This window comes from Rhinoraja longicauda, unplaced genomic scaffold, assembly GCF_053455715.1.
Source record: "Rhinoraja longicauda isolate Sanriku21f unplaced genomic scaffold, sRhiLon1.1 Scf000070, whole genome shotgun sequence".
NCBI lineage: Eukaryota > Metazoa > Chordata > Chondrichthyes > Rajiformes > Arhynchobatidae > Rhinoraja > Rhinoraja longicauda.
In genome coordinates this window covers 328,213-349,623 of record NW_027601288.1, presented here as the reverse complement: position 1 = coordinate 349,623, position 21,411 = coordinate 328,213, and positions in this window count along the sequence as shown.

Below are 21,411 nucleotides of genomic sequence, written 5' to 3'. Positions count from 1 at the left end.
TCAGGTCGATCAAATCCCGAACAAACAGACTTAAGAACAGTTTTTACCCCAGGGCCATACGAGAACTGAACACTACCTTCTGCACTAGGCAACACCGTTAAAAAATCTTTGTACTTAATATAATTGTATTTATTTGTTTTTGCATTTATTGCATATATGTTTGTACGCACCGTCAGGATTGGCTATTTTTTAATTTCGTTGTACTCGTTGCAATGACAATAAATGAATATTATTATTATTATTATTATTATTATTATACACTGTGGGGTAGTACTGATGGAATGACACACTGTTGGGGTGGAACTGTTGTAATAACATTCTGGGGTACTACTGATGGAATGACATACTATGGTGCTTTAGCGAAAGCGTGACACACTGCGGAGTGGCACTGACGGAGTGACACTATATATTAATGATTTAGATGAAGGAATTAATTGTAACATTAGCGAATTTCCAGATGACAAAAACCTGGGTGGCAGTGTGAACCGTGACGAGGATGCTATGAGGATGTGAATTCGATAGGTTGCGTGAGTGGGAAGATGCATGACAGATGCAATATAATGTGGATAATTGTGAAGTTACCCAGAAGAAGGCAGTTTGTTATCTGAATGGTGTCATACTAGGAAAAGGGGAAGTGCAACGAGACCGAGGTGTGCTTGTATATCAGTCACTGAAAATGAGCGTACAGTAGGCAGTGAAGAAAGCTAATGGCATGCTGTCCTTCATAACGAGTGGATTTGAGTACAGAAGCAAAGAGGTCGTTCTGCAGTTGCACAGGACACTGGTTGGACCACACCTGGAGTATTGTGTGCACATTTGGTCTCCTAATTTGAGGGAGGACAATCTTGCTGTTGAGGGATTCGCGAGGTTAATTCCCAGAATGGCGTGCTTGTCATGTGATGAAAGAGTGAAACGATTGAGCTCGTGCTCACTGGAATTTAGATGGATGAGAGGGGATCTCATAGACACATGCATAATTATTAAGGGATTGGGCAATCGAGAAGCAGGAAACATGTTCCCGATGTTACGGGAGTACAGAACTAGGGGGCACAGTTTAAGAATAAGGGGTAGGTCATTTACAACTGAGATGAGGAAAAACATTTTCACCTCGAGAGTTGTGAATTGGTAGAATTCCCTGCCACCGAAGGCATTGGAGGCCGTTTCACTGGATGCTTTCAAAAGAGAGTTAGATAAAGCTTTTAGAGAGAGTGGAATCAAGGGATATGGGGAGAAGGCAGGAACGCGGTGCGGATTGCGGATGATCAGCCATGATCACTTTGAATGGTGGTGCTGATTCGAAGGGCCTTATGGCCTATTACTACAACCTTTTTCTATGTTTCTATGTTTCTGATGTCGGTCCCCCTCCAATTAAGGTGCAACACGTCCCTTATGCACAAGTCATCCCGACCCCAGAAGAGATTCTGGTGATCCTGAAATCTAAATCCCTGTCCCTTGCACCAACTCAGCCACACATTCAGATCCCCTATCTCCCTGTTCCCACCCTCACTCGCACGAGGTACTGGAAGCAACACAGGAATAACCACGCGAGAATTCCTGTTTTCCTGCTTCCTACATAGATCCATATCCTAGCGATACAGAACCTTCTTCCTCTTCTTACCCACGTCATTTGTGCCTACATGCACAACTACTTCCGGCTGCTCGGTTTCCCTCGCGAGGATATTCTCACTTCGGTCCAAGACGACTTGGACCCTGGCACCAGGGCGGCAACACATTTTCCTCTAGTCTTGCCTGTCGCCACAGAATCTCCTGTCCGCTCATCTGGCATTGGAGTCACCCACTACTATAACTCTGCCTGACTTCGGTCTAGCCAGTCGAGCCTCAACGCAGTATTCGAATCACAGACCTGTATGCTACTGGGACAGGAAGCGTCGTCGGTCCCGATAGCTCCCAATTGCGAGTACCTGTTTTAAAGATGTACTTCCACCGAGGTATACTGCCCTCGTTTAATCCCCTTTCCCTTTCCCCGTGCTTGTGCTTTCTAGCGGTGATCTACCTGTGCAACATTAAAAACACACAATGTTCCATATTTCAGTAGTCCCTAACTGAAACCAATAACATAGATATCCTTTCGATGGAAAGCTCCTCATCAGACGCTGCCTGTCGTCGAGGTACGTTTTTCCAGATACCTTCGTTCAATTCCTATATGTAAAACCCTCAGTTCTTGTATTTCTCAGCCCAAGGTTCACTATTTTTTAAAATTTGCTCCGACTGCCGCATTAAATCGAACAGATAGGTGTAACCCTGAAGAAATGTTCTGTAAGCTGCCTCATAATAAGAAGCATAAAATTGAAGCAGAAACTTGATCAATAATCTCCTTTATGTATTAGCACCGCCGCGCAAACATTCTGAGTGGAATATCGCGTGTTAACGGATCAATACGAGTGAAAGGAGGATCTTGGGGAAAATAGCTTCAGTTATGTGTCATGTCTGATAGATCTAGGTGGTTTGCAACAGTTTCTCCCCTCGGCGCAAACATCGATCTTCCTCTCTTCGACAGGGCACGCTCTCCGACATGTTCCTTTTAACGTGTCACAGCAATTGTCATCTGGTTACAAAAAAAAACATTTTGGCAATGAAGTCCAGATTACCTCAGGCACAATTACAAAGAGTCAAAGAATGGCCTATTCCTTCACGTATTTATTGTTTGTATGTGCGTATGTATATATATTTTTCACAAGACCTTTTGAAATTTTCCTTCTAGTCGCTCTGTATTCTGAAATCCAAAGCCGTAATAATTGTGCACAATCATCTCAGTTCAATAATGTTATTTAATCTCTTCTGTTTACTATTCCCCAAGCATGGAGCAAGAATCATCCCCTCCCCTCCTTCTCGATGACAAATTTACAATGCTCTTCGTGACCTGCCGCCGCATGGCTTCTGCTGAATAGACATAGGCATATACATGGAAAATAGGTCCATGAGGAGCCATTTGGCCCATCGAGCCAGCACCGCCATTCATTGTGATCATGGCTGATCGTCCACAATCAATAACACGTGCCTGCTTTCTCCCCATATCCCTTAATTCCACTAGAACTCTATTTACCTCCCTCTTAAATTCATTCAGTGATTTGGTTTCCACTGCCCTCTGTGGCAGAGAATTCCACAAATTCACAACTCTCTCAGTGGAAAAGATAGTTCTCACCTCAGTTTTAAATGGCCTCTCCTTTATTCTAAGACTATGACCCCTGGTTCTGGACTCGCCCAACATTGGGAAAATTTTCCTGCATCTAGCTTGTATAAATTTAACTTTGTATAATTTTGTTCTTTTATAATTTTATGTGTTTCTATAAGATCCCCTCTCATCCTTCTAAACTCCAGTGCATAGAAGCCTGGTCTTTTCACTCTTTCCTCATATTACAGTTACACCATCCCAGGGATCAATCTCGTGAACCTACATTGCCTCAATTACAAGGATGTCCTTCCCCAAATTAGGAGAGCAAAACTGTATACAATACTCCAGATTTGGTCTTACCAGGGCCCTACACAACTGCAGAACCACTTTACTCCTACACTGAAATCATCTTGTTATGAAGGCCAACATGCCATTAGCTCTCTTCACTGCCTGCTGCACCTGCACGCCAACTTTCAGTGACTGGTGTACAAGGGCACCCAGGTCTCGTTGCACCTCTCCCTTACCTAACCTAACACATTTGAGATAATAAACTGCCGCCTTGTTTTTGCCGCTAAAGTGGATAACCTCACATTTATCTATATTATATTGCATCTGCCACTCATCTGCCCACTCACTCAACCTGTCCAGGTCACTCTGCAACCTCCTAACATCCTCTCTCCACTGTCTGCCATTCTGAATAGTTCCCGTTTACTCCTACTCTTTGTTTACTGTCTGCCAACCAATTCTCTATCCAAGTCAACACTCTACCGCCAACACCACGTGCTCTAATTTTGTTCACCAATCTCCCGTGTGGGACCTTGTGAAAGGCTTTCTGAAAGTCTATATGCACTACATCCACTGGCTCCCCTTCATCCATTTTACTTGTCACATCCTCAAAAAACCCCAGAAGATTAGTCAAGCATGATTTCCCTTTCATAAATCCATGCTGACTTGGACTTATCCTTTCAATGCTATCCCAATGCACCCTTATTAGTCGTATTAATGCACTCTTTAATAATTGCCTCCAGCATCTTTCCCACCACTGAAGTCAGGGTAACTGGTCTGTAATTCCCGTTTTTTCTCTCGCTCCTTTCTTGAAAAGTGGGATAACATCAGGTATCCTCCAATCCACCGGATTGATCCTGAATCTATTGAAAATTGGAAAATGATCACCAATGCGTCCACTATTTATAGAGCCACCTCCCCAAGGACCGTGGGATGCAGACCATCAGGCCCAGGGAATTTATCATCCTTCAGTCCCATTAGTCTACCCAATACTATTTCTCGCCTAATGAAAATTTCTTCATTTCCTTTACCCCCTAATGTCCCGGATATGATATGAGTCATTGAGTCATAGAGTGATACAGTGTGGAAACAGGCCCTTCGGTCCAAACAGGCCCTTCGGTGGATAGAAAATTGGTTGACAGACAGAAATCAAAGAGTGGGGATAAATGGGTCCCTTTGAGAATGGCAGGCAGTAACTAGTGGGGTACCGCAAGGCTCGGTGCCGGGACCGCAGCTATTTACAATATACATTAATGACTTGGATGAAGGGATTAAAGGTACCATTAGCAAATTTGCAGATGATACAAAGCTTGGTGGTGGGTGAACTGTGCGGAAGATGCTATGAGGTTGCAGGGTGACTTGGACAGGTTGTGTGAGTGGGCGGATGCATGGCAGATGCAGTTTAATGTGGATAAGTGTGAGGTTATCCACTTTGGTGGTAAGAATAGGAAGGCATAGTATTATCTGAATGGTGTCAAGTTAGGAACAGGGGACGTACAACGAGATCTGGGTGTCCTAGTGCATCAGTCACTGAATGGAAGCATGCAGGTACAGCAGGCAGTGAAGAAAGCCAATGGAATGTTGGCCTTCATAACAAGAGGAGTTGAGTATAAGAGCAAAGAGGTCCTTCTGCAGTTGTACAGGGCCCTAGTGAGACCGCACCTGGAGTACTGTGTGCAGTTTTGGTCTCCAAATTTGAGGAAGGATATTCTTGCTGTTGAGGGCGTGCAGCGTAGGTTTACTAGGTTATTTCCCGGAATGCCGGTACTGTCATATGTTGAAAGACTGAAGCGACTAGGCTAGTATACACTGGAATTTAGAAGGATGAGAGGAGATCTTATCGAAACGTATGATTATCAAGGGGTTGGACACGTTAGAGGCAGGATACATGTTCTCAATGTTGGGGGAGTCCAGAACAAGGGGCCACAGTTTAAGAATAAGGGGTAGGCCATTTAGAACTGAGATGAGGAAAAACTTTTTCAGTCAGAGAGTTGTGAATCTGTGGAATTCTCTGCCTCAGAAGGCAGTAGAGGCCAATTCTCTGAATGCATTCAAGAGAGATCTGGATAGAGCTCTTAAGGATAGCGGAGTCAGGGCGTATGGGGAGAAGGCAGGAACGGGGTACTGATTGAGAATGATCAGCCATGATCACATTGAATGGCGGTGCTGGCTCGAAGGGCCGGATGGCCTCCTCTTGCACCTATTGTCTATTGTCTATTGCTCGCACCGGCCAAAATGTCTCAGCTGCACTCTTCCCACCTGCCTGCAATTATTCAATATCCTCCAAACCTGTCCTATCCATGTACATGTCTGACTGTTTCTTAAACGTTGGTCCCAGCCTCAACTACCTCCTCTGATGGCTTCTTCCTTTTACCAACCACCCTTTGTGTGAAAAGGTTACCCCTCAGATTCCAATTCAATCTTTTCCCCTTCACATTGAACCTGTCCTCTGGTCCTCAATTCCCCTACTCTGGGCAAGAGTGTCCATCTACCTGATCTATTCCTCTCATGATTTTATACACCTCAATAAGATAACCCCTCATCCTCGTGCGAATAGAAACCCATTCTACTCAACCTCTCCCTATAGCTCACACCATGTAGTCCTGGCAACATCCACATAAATCGTCTCTGAAACCTTTGAAGCTTGACAGTACCATTCCTATAATATGGTGCACTGAACAGAACGCAATATTCTAAATGCGGTGTCAACAACGTTTTATACAACTGCAACATCACGTCCCTACTTCTATACTCAATGCTCTGAATGAAGAAGGCCAATGTGCCAAAAGCCTTTTTGACCCACCGTATCTACCTGCGACTCGACTTTCAAGGAGTGATGCCACTACAGTCCCAGAGCCCTCAAAGCTCTGTTATCCTCAGGAGCACTCCTCAGATGCCTACCGCTCACTGTTTAGGTCCTGCCATTGTTAGACATCGCAAAATGCAACAACTCACACTTATCTGTATTACATTCCATCAACCATTCCTCAGCCCACCTGGGTAATCGATCTAGATCCTACTGCAATCTTTCACAACCATCTTCACTATCTGCAAAATCACCCATTTTCTCTCATTAGTAAACTTGCTAACCTTGCCCTGGATGTTCTCATCCAAATCATTGATGTGGATGACAAACAGTAACGGGCCCAGCATCGAACCCTGAGGCACACCACTCGTCACAGACCTCCAGTCCGAGAAGCAACCTACCACCCTCATCCGCTGCTTCCTTCCATGGAAGCATGCAGATATGTCCTTACACATTGCATTTTCCTCGAGCAAAACGTAAAGTATTTCCAGTAAGAGAGGATGGGGACAATAAGGTGCTTCTCTAATGTGAGCTCTCGTGGCTGGCTTATAAATTACCATAGAATTCCATTGTAGCTTCGTGTAAACCTTGAAATTGACATTGATGCGTAAAGAGACCGGTTTTAAATCAATTCTCTTCCAACACTGGAAGATTAGTGGGAAAGATTCCCCACAAAGGAGAATAGTGGGCAGGATTAGAGCTCATGGCATTGGGGGTAAGGTGCTGGCGGATAGAAAATTGGTTGGCAGACAGGAAACAGAGTCGGGATTAACGGGTCCCTTTCAGAATGGCAGGCAGTGACTAGTGGGGTACCACAAGACTCGGTGCTGGGACCGCAGCTATTTCCAATATACATTAATGACTTAGATGAAGGGATTAAAAGTAACATTAGCAAAGTTGCGGATAACACAAAGCTGGGTGGCAGTGTGAACTGTGAGGAGGATGCTATGAGGATGCAGGGTGACTTTGACAGGTTGTTTGAGTGGGCAGATGCATGGCAGGTGCAGTTTAATGTTGATACATGTGAGCTTATCCACTTTGGTGGTAGGAAAGGAGGGCAGAATATTATCTGAATGGTGTCAAGTTAGGAAATGGGGATGTACAAAGAGATCTGGATGGCCTTGTTCATCAGTCACTTAAGGTTAACATGCAGATACGGTGCAGGGGCGGCACGGTGGCGCAGCGGTAGAGTTGCTGCCTTACAGCGAATGCAGCGCCGGAGACTCAAGTTCGATCCTGACTACGGGTGCTGTACTGTACGGAGTTTGTACGTTCTCCCCGTGACCTGCGTGGGTTTTCTCCGAGATCTTCGGTTTCCTCCCACACTCCAAAGACGTACTGGTATGTAGGTTAATTGGCTGGAGAAATGTGAAAATTGTCCCTGGTGGGTGTAGGATAGTGTTAGTGTGCGGGGATCGCTGTGCGGCGCGGACTCGGTGGGCCGAAGGGCCTGTTTCTGCACTGTATCTCTAAATCTAAATCAGTTTTGGTCTCCAAATTTGAGGAAGGATATTCTTGTTATTGAGGGCGTGCAGCGTGGGTTCACTAGGTTGATTCCCAGAATGGCGGTACTGTCGTATGTTGAAAGACTGGAGCAACTAGGCTTGTATACGATGGAATTTAGAAGGATGAGAAGGGACCTTATTGAAACATATAAGATAATTAAGGGATTGGACACGTTAGAGGCAGGAAACATGTTCCCAATGTTGGGGAGTCCAGAACCAGGGGTCAGGGTTGGAGAGTAAGAACGGAGATGAGGAAAAACTTTTTCAAACAGACAGTTGTAAATCTGTGGAATTCTCAGCCTCAGAGGGCAGTGGAGGGCAATTCTCGGGATGCTTTCAAGAGAGAGCTAGATAGAGCTCTTGAAGATAGCGGAGTCAAGGGGTATGGGGAGAAGGCAGGGGGGGCTACTGATTGTGAATGATCAGCCATGATCACATTGAATGGCGGTGCTGGCTCTATGGGGCGAACGGCCTAATCCTGCACTTATTGTCTGTTGTCCATTATCTATTGTCTAATAGCATTGCACGCTAAGAGATGTGAAACTACATATGTGTATACTTACCAACTTCGCCGAGATACGACTGACCGTTTACAACGGTCTGAGACACCAGAAATATCCCGTAAAGGAAGAAAAGTGTCACGACCATTCTTCTGCAGTAAAACGTTTCCTGGATGAGAGACCTGGGTAGAAAATGTGGAATCCAACGTGAGTTGTTCTGCTTATATTGATCTAAGTGGTGTCGGGTGGATTCGCGATTGGTTTGTCGATGATAATGGCAAGGCAGGTATGGTTGTGCCTTCCGAGCTGCTTTCTATTGGAGGATGTGGACTATGTGGAGAGTTTTGGCACACCTGGATTGTTTTCTCGGGAAAGGAGGAAAATGAGGGAGACTTCACCGATGTTTCTAACATTTTGAAAATACAGTTAGGATAGTGGAAACGTCTTCTGCAATATTGATACTCAAATATTAGATGATATTGGATTGAGGGCAGAGGGCAGTAGATGTGCGTGGCCAGGCCTATACCCAGAGAGTGACAGTTATCTGGAACACCACGCCAAGTCTGGCGGTGAAGCCAGATGAAATAGGCACGCATAGGAGATGTGCCTATGCAATGCGATGACAAGAATCATATGCATGCATAAATAATTCGTTTAATGTGGCATTATGTTTGACACAGCTGTCGTGGGACGACGGTTTTTTTTCTTGTGCTGTACTTTTCTGTACCCTATGTTGAAATATACGGATCAGTGTTTGGCCGAAAAAACAACGGAGGAGGTATATTATGAGGAAGTTTGTGGTCCTGCAGTTAGAAATATTGAAACATAGAAAATAGGTGCAGTAAGAGGCCATTCGGCCCTTCGAGCCAGCACCGCCATTCATTGTGATCATGGCTGATCACCCACAATCAATAACTGGTGCCTGCCTTCTTCCCATATCCCTTGATCCCACTACTGCCTAGAGCTCTAACTAACTTTCTCTTAAATCCATCCAGTGATTTAGCTTCCACCTCCCTCTGTGGAAGAGAATTCCACAAATTCACAACTATCTCGGTGAAAAAGTTCCTTCTCATCTCAGTCTTAAATGGCCTCCCTTTATTCTAAGACTGTGGCCCTTGGCAGTCCCGCCATCCGAGAGATCAATCTCGTGAATCTATGCTGCACTGCCTCATTTCCCCCATTAGGAGACTAAAACTGTACACAATACTCCAGATGTTGTCTTACCAGGGCCCTATAAAACTGGAGAAGTACCTCTTTACTCCTTTACTGAAATCCACTCGTTATGAAGGCCAACATGCCATTAGCTTTCTTCACTGTCTGCTGTACCTGCACGCCAACTTTCAGTGACTGGTGTACAAGGACACCCAGGTCTCGCTGCACTTCCCCTTACCTAACCTGACACCTGAGACATTACTCTGTCTCCTTGTTTTTGCCGCCAAAGTGGAAAACCTCACATTTATCGATATTATACTGCATCTGCTAAGCATCTGGCCACTCACTCAACCTGTCCATGTCACCCTGCATCCTCCTAACATCCTCTTCGCAGTTCACGATGCCACCCAGCTTTGTGTCATCTGCAAACTTGCCAGTGTTATTTCTAATTCCAACATCCAAATCACTAATATATATGGTGAACAGTTGCGGCACCAACCCGAGCCTTGCGGCACTCTACTCGCCACTGCCAGCCATTCTGAAAAGGATCCGTTTACTCGCACTCTTTGTTTCCTGTCTGCCAACCAATTCTCTATCCATGTCAACACTCTACCCATTATACCATGTGCTCTAATTTTGCTCACCAATCTCCCGTGTGCGACCTTGTCAAAGGCTTTCTGAAAGTATAGGTACATTACATCCACTGGCTACCCTTCGTTCATTTTACTTGTCACATCCTCAAAAAATTCCAGAAGATTTCCCGAATTCCAAGCATCTTTCCCACCACCGAAGTCAGGCGAACTGGTCTTTAATTCCCCGTTTACTCCTTTCTTGAAAAGTGGGATAACATGAACTATCCGCCAATCCACAGGAACTGATCCCGAATCTATTGAACATTGCAAAATGATCACCAATGCGTCTACTATTTCTAGAGCCACCTCCCTGAGTACCCTGGGATGCAGGCCACCAGGCCCTGGGGATTTATCAACCTTCAGTCCCATTAGTCTACCCAGTAATATTTTACGCATAATGCAAATTTATTTCTGTTCCTCTATCCCCCTAGATCCTCTGTCCTATGACAATAGACAATAGACAATAGACAATAGGTGCAGGAGTAGGCCATTCAGCCCTTCGAGCCAGCACCGCCATTCAATGCGATCATGGCTGATCACTCTCAATCAGTACCCCGTTCCTGCCTTCTCCCCATACCCCCTCACTCCGCTATCCTTAAGAGCTCTATCCAGCTCTCTCTTGAAAGCATCCAACGAACTGGCCTCCACTGCCTTCTGAGGCAGAGAATTCCACACCTTCACCACTCTCTGACTGAAAAACTTCTTCCTCATCTCCGTTCTAAATGGCCTACCCCTTATTCTTAAACTGTGGCCCCTTGTTCTGGACTCCCCCAACATTGGGAACATGTTATCTGCCTCTAATGTGTCCAATCCCCTAATTATCTTATATGTTTCAATAAGATCCCCACTCATCTTTCTAAATTCCAGTGTATACAAGCCCAATCGCTCCAGCCTTTCAACATACGACAGTCCCGCCATTCCGGGAATTAACCTAGTGAACCTACGCTGCACGCCCTCCATAGCAAGAATATCCTTCCTCAAATTTGGAGACAAAAACTGCACACAGTACACCAGGTGCGGTCTCACCAGGGCCCGGTACAACTGTAGAAGGACCTCTTTGCTCCTATACTCAACTCCTCTTGTTACGAAGGCCAACATTCCATTTGCTTTCTTCACTGCCTGCTGTACCTGCATGCTTCCTTTCATTGACTGATGCACTAGGACACCCAGATCTCGTTGAACTCCCCCTCCTCCTAACTTGACACCATTCAGATAATAATCTGCCTTTCTATTCTTACTTCCAAAGTGAATAACCTCACACTTATCTACATTAAACTGCATCTGCCATGTATCCGCCCACTCACACAACCTGTCCAAGTCACCCTGCAGCCTTATTGCATCTTCCTCACAATTCACACTACCCCCCAACTTAGTATCATCTGCAAATTTGCTAATGGTACTTTTAATCCCTTCGTCTAAGTCATTAATGTATATCGTAAATAGCTGGGGTCCCAGCACCGAACCTTGCGGTACCCCACTGGTCACTGCCTGCCATTCCGAAAGGGACCCATTTATCCCCACTCTTTGCTTTCTGTCTGTCAACCAATTTTCTATCCATGTCAATACCCTACCCCCAATACCATGTGCCCTAATTTTGCCTACTAATCTCCTATGTGGGACCTTGTCGAAGGCTTTCTGAAAGTCGAGGTACACCACATCCACTGACTCTCCCTTGTCAATTTTCCTAGTTACATCCTCAAAAAATTCCAGTAGATTTGTCAAGCATGATTTCCCCTTCGTAAATCCATGCTGACTCGGAATGATCCCGTTACTGCTTTCCAAATGCTCAGCAATTTTGTCTTTTATAATTGACTCCAGCATCTTCCCCACCACTGATGTCAGACTAACTGGTCTATAATTACCCGTTTTCTCTCTCCCTCCTTTCTTAAAAAGTGGGATAACATTTGCTATCCTCCAATCCACAGGAACTGATCCTGAATCTATAGAACATTGAAAAATGATCTCCAATGCTTCCACTATTTCTAGAGCCACCTCCTTAAGTACTCTGGGATGCAGACCATCAGGCCCTGGGGATTTATCAGCTTTCAGCCCCATCAGTCTACCCAAAACCATTTCCTGCCTAATGTGGATTTCCTTCAGTTCCTCCATCACCCTAGGTTCTCCGGCCCCTAGAACATTTGGGAGATTGTGTGTATCTTCCTCAGTGAAGACAGATCCAAAGTAACGGTTTAACTCGTCTGCCATTTCTTTGTTCCCCATAATAAATTCCCCTGCTTCTGTCTTCAAGGGACCCACGTTTGCCTTGACTATTTTTTTCCACTTCACGTACCTAAAAATACTTTTGCTATCCTCCTTTATATTATTGGCTAGTTTACCCTCGTACCTCATCTTTTCTCCCCGTATTGCCTTTTTAGTTAACTTTTGTTGCTCTTTAAAAGAGTCCCAATCTCTGTCTTCCCACTCTTCTTTGCTATGTTTCCTCTCCCTGACTTCCCTTGTCAGCCATGGGTGTCTCTTACTCCCCTTAGAGTCTTTCCACCTCTTTGGAATAAATTGATCCTGCAACCTCTGCATTATTCCCAGGAATACCTGCCATTGCTGTTCTACCGTCTTCCCTGCTAGGGCCTCCTGCCAGTCAATTTTGGCCAGCTCCTGCCTCATGCCTCTGTAATCCCCTTGGCAATACTGTAATACTGACACTTCCGATTTTCCCTTCTGCCTTTCCATTTGCAGAGTAAAACTTATCATGTTGTGATCACTGCCTCCTAATGGCTCTTTTACCTCTAGTCCCCTTATCAGATCAGGATCATTACACAACACTAAATCCAGAATTGCCTTCTCCCTGGTAGGCTCCAGTACAAGCTGTTCTAAGAATCCATCTCGAAGGCACTCTACAAACTCTCTTTCCTGGGGTCCATTTCCAACCTGATTTTCCCAGTCTACCTGTATGTTGAAATCTCCCATAACCACCGTAGCATTACATTTTTGACACGCCAATTTTATCTCCTGATTCAACTTGCACCCTATGTCGAGGCTACTGTTTGGGGGCCTATAGATAACTCCCATTAGGGTCTTTTTACCCTTACAATTTCTCATTTCTATCCATATTGATTCAACATCTCCTGATTCTATGTCACCCCTTGCAAGGGAATGAATATCATTCCTTACCATCAGAGCAACCCCACCCCCTCTGCCCACCTGTCTGTCTTTTCTATACGTTGTGTACCCCTGAATATTCAGTTCCCAGCCCTGGTCCTCTTGTAGCCATGTCTCAGTGATCCCTACAACATCATACTTGCCCATGACTAACTGAGCCTCAAGCTCATCCACTTTATTTTTTATACTAGTACATCTGGAGATTGTTTGTGTCTTTCTTTGTGAAGACAGATCCGAAGTACCTGTTCAACTCTTCTGCCATTTCCTTTTTACCTATAATAATTTTACCAATGTCTGCCTTCAAGGGATCCACATTTAACTTTGCTACTCTTTTTCTCTTAACGTATCTAAATAAGCTTTTACTGTCCTTTATATTCTGGGCCAGCTTCCACTCGTACTTCATCTTTTCAGCCCGTGTTGCCCGTTTTGTTACCTTCTGTTGTCCTATGAACGTTTCCCAATCTTCTGGCTTCCCGCTACTCTAAGGTGTGTTATACATCTTTTGTTTTGGTTTGATTCCATCCGCAACTTCCCTTGCCAGCCACGGTTGGCTCGAATTCCGCCTTAGAAATTTTTTTCCGCTTTGGAATGAAATAATCCTGCCATTGCTGTTCCAATGAGTTCTTCAGGAAAATTATGGAAGTTGTAGTAGAAGTATATAGAGCATGAGAAACAGGAAGTCAACATGATATTTACGTGTGATTGAACGTAATTTAATTATGACCTTTCAGTTAAAGGAAATCGATTATGGAATATATTGTAAGGTCGCTCACGAATCGTGTGAAACTTCCGCACGATTTTGTTCTTGTCAAATGTGTTTCCATTCTTTTACCGATATTATCCAGATGCAAATGTATTTATTCGGTGAATTAGCAGTTGAGAAAGTAGACGAGGCAAATACAAAAACATTGAAATCGAGCAAGTATATGGATCGGAAGTGTTCAAAGCGATTTGGACAAAATGTGGGAAATTGCAACATTGTACGTCCTGTGACGCCGTGGACCTGCTGACCCCTTTTCTGGTTCCCACCCTCGTGTCCCACAACTTGAAACTTTCTGGAATAACAAGGCGATCAGCAGGCCGATTAAACAATTCTCGAAGTCAGCCTGCTCTGGAAGGGTGAATTGCAATTAATGCAGCGATCGGTGCGGGTATATTTTGCAGATACCACTGAAGTCCGCATGGTTGGTTATCAATGATTATAGCAGAATGTTTATCAGCTGGGATACTGTGCCGAGGAATGGCTAAATGAGCTTAAAGCAGTACAATGTGAGATGTGAGATTTAGGAAGTGAAAGAAAGAAACGACTGTCATGGTGCATGGTCGGGCCCCAGTGAGTAATGTAGCAGAGTACTTGTACGTTTTTCCTGGAAAATGGATGAGTCATGGAATACTCGTTCGTCCTGCAATGCTCAACTGGCGTAGCTGCACGAGAGAAGATGAACTACAGAGCAAATTGGGAGACACAGACAAAGGGACCTGAGTTTTCCTGCATTATGACCAACTGCCGTCGTTAATACACGTTGTAATTATGTTTATTTCATTTCTGCTCACTGTTGCATATGAAATGAGGCCGTTTTGTTCTTCACGTTCCGCATTCTTTGTGTTCAGTGTCATGCCAAATCTGATGATGTCTGTACCGCCAGTCATAGTGAACAGATAACCCGTACTCTGTATAACGAGACACCGTCATTTGGCTGGAAGAAAGGATGAGAAGTAGGGCGATATTTATATTAATAGGTTCCGTACAACATTAGTTAAATTCTGTGGAACGTCGCGTGCTACTCAAACCTCACGTGTCCACAGCGATTGTCTTATGTAACACATAACGCGTGTTCTGCATCATGAGACACAGACACTTGGCATTCACAAAGGAAGAGAGGGAGAGCGACATTTATTCAGGCACTGGAAGTATTAATCACATCTTGCAGCACTTGGTCCGTCTGTTTCTGTACCTTGACGTTTCTGGCGCTTTTCTTGGTAGTTGGTAAATTATATAAGCGAATCTGCTCCCAACACTCCCTGCGAGAGCGTTGTCCATGTAATCACTACTCCCTGGGTGAAAACGTCTCCCGCTGATCCGATCTCTTACGTTGCCCAACTTCCATCGGGTGATTTGTTTACCTATGTCCAATAGAGTCTACCCATCATAACGTTGGACACCTCAGTCACGTCCCCTCTAAACCTTCTCTGTTTCCGTAAAATTAGATTAACCGCTCGCATCACACCCACAAAAATGAAGCAGGCCTTTACAGCAACATCTTGGTGAATCAACTCTGCACCCTTTCCTATGCTTCCACCTATTCCTACACTATGGTGGACACTGAACTCATGCTGATATCTGACTAATATGTTATATAGCTGGATCAATTAGCACCTGCTATTGCACTAATAAAGGCCAGATTTCCTTGTGAATTTCTACCGACTTTTCTTCACGGATCTCGACTTCAGGCGTTCTTGTACGTGTCTGACAATGTACATGCATACAGAGGTGTGGCCGAGCGGCTCTCTCAGCAGGTAGATATGAAACATGGGAAACGTGGCCAATCTGATCAAGAAGTAGTGCGATATCCAAACCCCGGATCCGACATGCACAAGTATTATTGCGAGAATATGGTCCATTATGCATTAATCGCAATGAAGGATCGTCGATAAGTAAATGCATATATATATAGTTAAAAAATAAATATTTACGCTGCCACAGAGACATGCGGAGGTGCATATTGAAGGGCGGCGATATTTTATTTGCCCATTTACTTTAAACGTCAGCCTTCAAAGTTTTCTTGTTCATAAGTTGATAAGTGATGAACAGAGTCAAGCCTATTCCGCCAATCTATTGTGGCTGATCTATCTTTCCCCATCAATCCCAGTCTTCTGATTTCTCCCCATAACTCTTAATCTCCGTACAACCAAGAGTCTATCTATTTCTGCCCTAAAAATATCAATTGACATGACCGCCACAACCTACTGTGGCAATGAATTCAACAGATTCACCACCCTCTGACAAAAGAAATTGTAGTTTCTTCCAAACACACTACATTTCAAGTGACCAGTCGTGATTCTCACTTTATTACCGAAGTGGCCAAGGCGAGAGGTAATCCGCAATGCACAACCTCGACAGCAGACAACGAGAATTCAACTTTGACCGTCGCAAATCAACTCATTTTTCGACACTTCGAACCCCGGGAAACCAGGCGGCAGGGGAATAGGTCTAGAGACGATTTACGATGATGTTGCAGGACATGAAGGCCTGAGCTCTGGGGAGACGTTGAGCAAGCTGAGACTCTTCCTTGGAGCGCAAGACAGGGGTGTACAAAATGATGTGCGGAATAGATCCGGTAGATGGCCAGTCTCTTGCCCAGAGTAGGGGTATTGAAAAACAGTGGACATAGATTTAACGTGAGGTGGGAAAGTTTTCATAAGAACCAGAGGGGGAACGTTTTCACGCAAAAGATGGCTGGTGTATGGAAAATGCTGCCACAGAAGGTAGTTGAGTCAGGTAAAATCGCAAAGTTTACTTTTACACATGTACATGGATAGGCCATGTTGATAGGGGTCTGGGCCGAAAGGAGGTAGGTGGGACGAGTGCAGCGGGCCATAATGGCCGGTCTCAGCAGTTGGGCCACAGGCTCTATATCCACGCTGTAAGAATCAATCACTATGATTCAATGTCTCTAATTACTTAAGGACAGACGGCGAAACTTCATATGGAGCACACCATGCTGAACTTATGGAACTTAGCTAAGACGCATGAGACCAATCCGAATGGAAACGGATGGGGGTTGATAAAGATAGATCCATAGACAGGCATTATTTGACCGACTGCGTGAATGTATGTTTGTTAGCGCTGGCTATGGGCTTTAAACGCAGCGCCATGGGCTTTAAACCGCGCTATGGGCTTTAAACGCAGCGCCATGGGCTTTCAACCGCGCTATAGGCTTTAAACGCAGCGCCATGGGCTTTAAACCGCGCTATGGGCTTTAAATACAGCGCTATGGGCTTTAAATACTGCTTGCTTGGGGGTGCAAGGAGATGGGATGAAGCCAGATTTGGGAAGTAATAGTCATGGGAGCTAGCCAGCATGGGAGGGGGGGGGAGTGAGGGGAATAGGTGGTAGCCAGCTGGGGAGTGTAAGCGGATGGGATGAAGCCAGCTTTGGGGAGTAATGGTGATGGGATGTAGTAAGGGGAATGGAAGGTAGTCAGCTTGGCGACTAATGGGGATGGAAGGAAGCCAGCATCGGGGACTGAGGAAGATGGGATGTAGTCTGATTGGGGGAGTAAGGGGTGTGACGTAGCCAGCTTGTGGGAATAAGGGATGGGATGTAGCCTGCTTTGCAGTAAGGGTTGGGATGTAGCCGGTTTGGGGGAGTAAGGGATGAGAGAAAACCAGTTTGGGGAGGAAGGGTAATGGGATGAATCTGAAAAGTAGCCAGCCTGGGGGGAGGGGCGGGATAGGAGATAGTCAGCTTGGGGGAGCAAGGAATGGGAGGTAACCAGCTTGGGGGTGTAAGGAGAATGGGAGGAAGCCAGATTGGGGGAGTAAGGTGTGGGAGGTAGCCAACTTGCGGCAGTACGGGTTGGGATGTAGACAGTTTGGGAGACTATGGGATGGGAGGTAGCCAGCTTGTGAGATTATGTGGACTGGTACGTAGCGTCAGACAGACAGCTTAGGGGGGAGTAACGGGAATGGAAAGAGCCAGCTTGGGGGAGTTAGGAAAATGTGAGGAAGCCAGCTTGTAGGAGCAAGTGGAATGCGAGTAAGCCAGCTTGGGGGAGTAATGGATGGACGGTAGCCAGCCTGGGTACTGGGAAAGGGGAGGTAGCCAGCTTGGGGCAGTAAACGATAGGAGGTAGCCAGTTTGTGGAGTACGGGGACTGGGATTTAGCCAGCATGGGGGAGTAAGGGGAAATGGAGGAAGACTGCCTGGGGGAGTAAGGGGAATGGGAGGTAGGCAACTTGGGTGTGTAATGGGGTTGGGAGGTTGACAGCTTGGAGGAGTAAGAGATGGGAGGTAGGCAACTTGCGTGTGTAATGGGGATGGGAGATAGCCAGATTCGGGATGTAATGGGAAACGGGAGGAGGCCAGATTGGTGGAGTAAAGCGGATGGTGCGTATCCAGCTTGCGGGAGTAATGGGGATCGGAGGAAGCTAGCTTCGGGGAGTAAAGGATGAGAGGTAGGCATTTCGGGGGAATAATGGACGTACCCAGCTTGCGGGGGTAAGGAATAGGAGGTAACCAGCTTTGGGGATGAAGGGGACTGGGTGGTAGCCGGTTTGAGGGAGTAAGGGGAATGGGAGGAAGAAAGCTTGGGGGCGTAAGGAATTGGAGTTATGGAGCTTGGTTGAGTAAGGGATGGGAAGTAGCCAGCTTGGGGAAGGAAGTGGAATGGGAGGGAGCCAGCTTGGGCGACTAGGGGGAATGGGAGAAAGCCAGTTTGATGGAGTAAGTTTGGCAGAGTAAGTGATGGGAAGTAGCCATCTTGGGTTTGTGACGGTTGGGAGGTAGCCAGCATTGGGGCTGTAAGGGGATGGGATTAAACTACATTTGGGGAGTAATAATGATGGGAGGTAGCCAGCATGAGGGAGTATGGGGAATGGGAGGTAGCCAGCTTGGGATATTAAGGGGTCTGGGAGGAAACCGGCTTGGGGGAGTAAGGGGGATGAGAGGAAGCCGGATTGGAGAGTAGTGGATGGGGGTTATGGAGCTTGGGTGAGTAAGGGATGGGAAGTAGCCAGGTTGGGGAAGCAAGTGGAATGGTAGGGAGCCAGCGTGGGGGAGTAGGGGGGATGGGATGAAGCCAGATTGAATGAGTAAGTGGGATGGGAGGTAGACAACTTGGCGGAGTAAGTGAAGGGATGTAGCCAGCTTGGGGTTGTGAGGGATGGGAGGTAGCCAGCTTGGGGCTGTAAGGGGATGGGATGCAGGCAGCTTGCGGTTGAGGGATGGGAGGTAGCCAGCTTGGGGTTGTAAGGGGATGGGAGGTAACCAGCTTGGGGCTGTAAGGGGATGGGATGTAGCCAGCTTGGGGTTGATGGATGGGAGATAGCCAGCTTGGGGCTGTAAGGGGATGGGATGCACGCAGCTTGGGGTTGATGGATGGGAGGTAACCAGTTTGGGGCTGTATGGGGTTGGGATGAAGCCACCTTTGGGAAGTAATGATGATGGGAGGTACCCAGCATGGGGGAGTAAGGGGAATTGAAGGTAGCCAGCTTGGGGGAGTAAAGGGGATGGGAGGATGCCACTACGGGGGATTCAGGGCGATGGGCGTTCGCCTGGTTGGGGGATTAAGGGATGTGATGGAGAAAGCTTGCGGGAGTACGATTTTTTGTTGGTAGCCAGCCTGGGGTAGTTAGGGATGGGAGGTAGGTAGCCTGCTTGGGCGGTAAAGGTTGGGATGTAGCCAACGTGGGGGAGTAAGGGATGTGATGAAGAGTGCTTGGGGGAATAAGGCGCATGGGGGCAGGCAGCTTGGGCCAGTAGCCAGCCTGGGTACTGAGAGGTGGGAGGTAGCCAGCTTGGGGCAGTAAACGATAGGAGGTAGCCAGCTTGTGGAGTAATGGTATTGGCATTTAGCGAGCATGAGGGTAGTTAGGGGAAAGGGAGGAAGACTGCTTGGGGTAATAAGGGATATGATGTAGCCAGCTTGGCGGGAAGGGGGATGGGAGGAAGCCAGCTTAGGGGAGTAAGGATGGGAGGTAGCTGACTTCGGCGAGTAAGAAGGGGGGTGGGTGGGGTAAGCCAGTTTGGGGACTAATAGGGATGGGAGGATGGCAGCTTTGGGTAGTGAGGGATGGGAGGTAGCCTGATTGGGGGAGTAAGGGATGGGAGGAAACCATCATTGTGGAGAAAGGCATGGGAGGTAGGCATCTTGGGTGGGTAAGTGATGGGTCGTTCCTAGCGTGTCGGGGTCAGGGATATGATGTAGTCAGCTGGGTGTATGATGGGGTTGGGAGGTATTGGCCGGCTTGGTGAGTAAGAAAATAACGGAAAAGTGAGGAAGACAGCTTGGGGAGAGTAAGGGGAATGGAGATATCCAGCTTATTGGAGCAGGCGGAATGCGAGTAATCCAGCTTCGTGGAGTAAGGGATGGGAGGTAACCAGCCTGGGTACTGAGAGAGAGGAGGTAGCCAGCTTGGGGCAGTAAACGATAGGAGGTAGCCAGCTTGTGGAGTAAGTGGATTGGGATATGGCCAGCATGGGGGATAATGGGAAAGGGAGAAAAACTGCTTGGAGGAGTAATGGGAATGGGAGGTAGACAACTTGTTGGTGCAAGGGGGATGGGAGGTAGCCAGCTTGGGGGAGGAAAGGGAATTGGAGAAAGCCAGCTTGGAGGATTAAGGGGGATGGGAGGTAGCCAACTTGGGTGTGTAAGGGGAATGGGAGGTAGCCAGATAGTGGATGTCATTGGGGAATGGGAGGAAGCCAGATTGGGGGAGTAAGGGGGATGGGAGATAGCCAGCTTGGTGGAGTAAAAGCGGATGGGATGTAGCCAGCTTGAGGGATTTATGTGAATATGAGGAAGCCAGCTTCGGGGAGTAAGCGATGAGAGGTAGGCATCTCGGTTGAGTAATGGATGGGACATACCCATCTTTTGGAGGTAAGCGATGGGAGGTGGCGGCTTGGGGGATGAAGGGAACTGGGAGTTAGCCGGTTTGGGGAGTAAAGGAAATGGGGGAAGAAAGCTTGTTGGAGTAAGGGGAACGGGAGATACCCTGCTTGGTTGAGTAAGGGATGGGAGTTAGCCAGCTTGGATAATTAAATCCGATGGAACGTAGCCAGCATATGGGATGTAATGGGGATGGGTGGAAGGAAGCCAGCTTCGGGCAGTAAGCGATGGGATGTAGGCATCTTGGGTAATATGGAATGGGACGGTGCCGGTTAGTGGGGGGGGGGTGGAGGGAACCAGCTTGGGGGTTGAAGGGGACTGGGAGGTAACCGGCTTGCGGGAGTAAGGATGGGAGGAAGCCATCTTCGGGAAGAAAAGAATGAGAGGTAGCCAGCTTGCGGGAGTAAGGAATGGTAGGTAGGAATCTTGGGGGAGTAATGGATAGGACGTTCCTAGCTTGGGGGAGTAAGGTATGGGCCGTAGCCAGCTTGTGGGAGTAAGGGATGGGAGGCAGTCATCTTGGGGAGTAAGGGTACTGGGAGGTAGCCGGCTTGGGGGATTAAGGGGACCGGGAGGCAACTTGCTTCGGAGAGTGAAGGGAATGTAAGGAAGGCATCTTGGGAGACAAAAGTGATAGGAGATAGCCAACTTTGGGGAGTAAGGGATGGGAG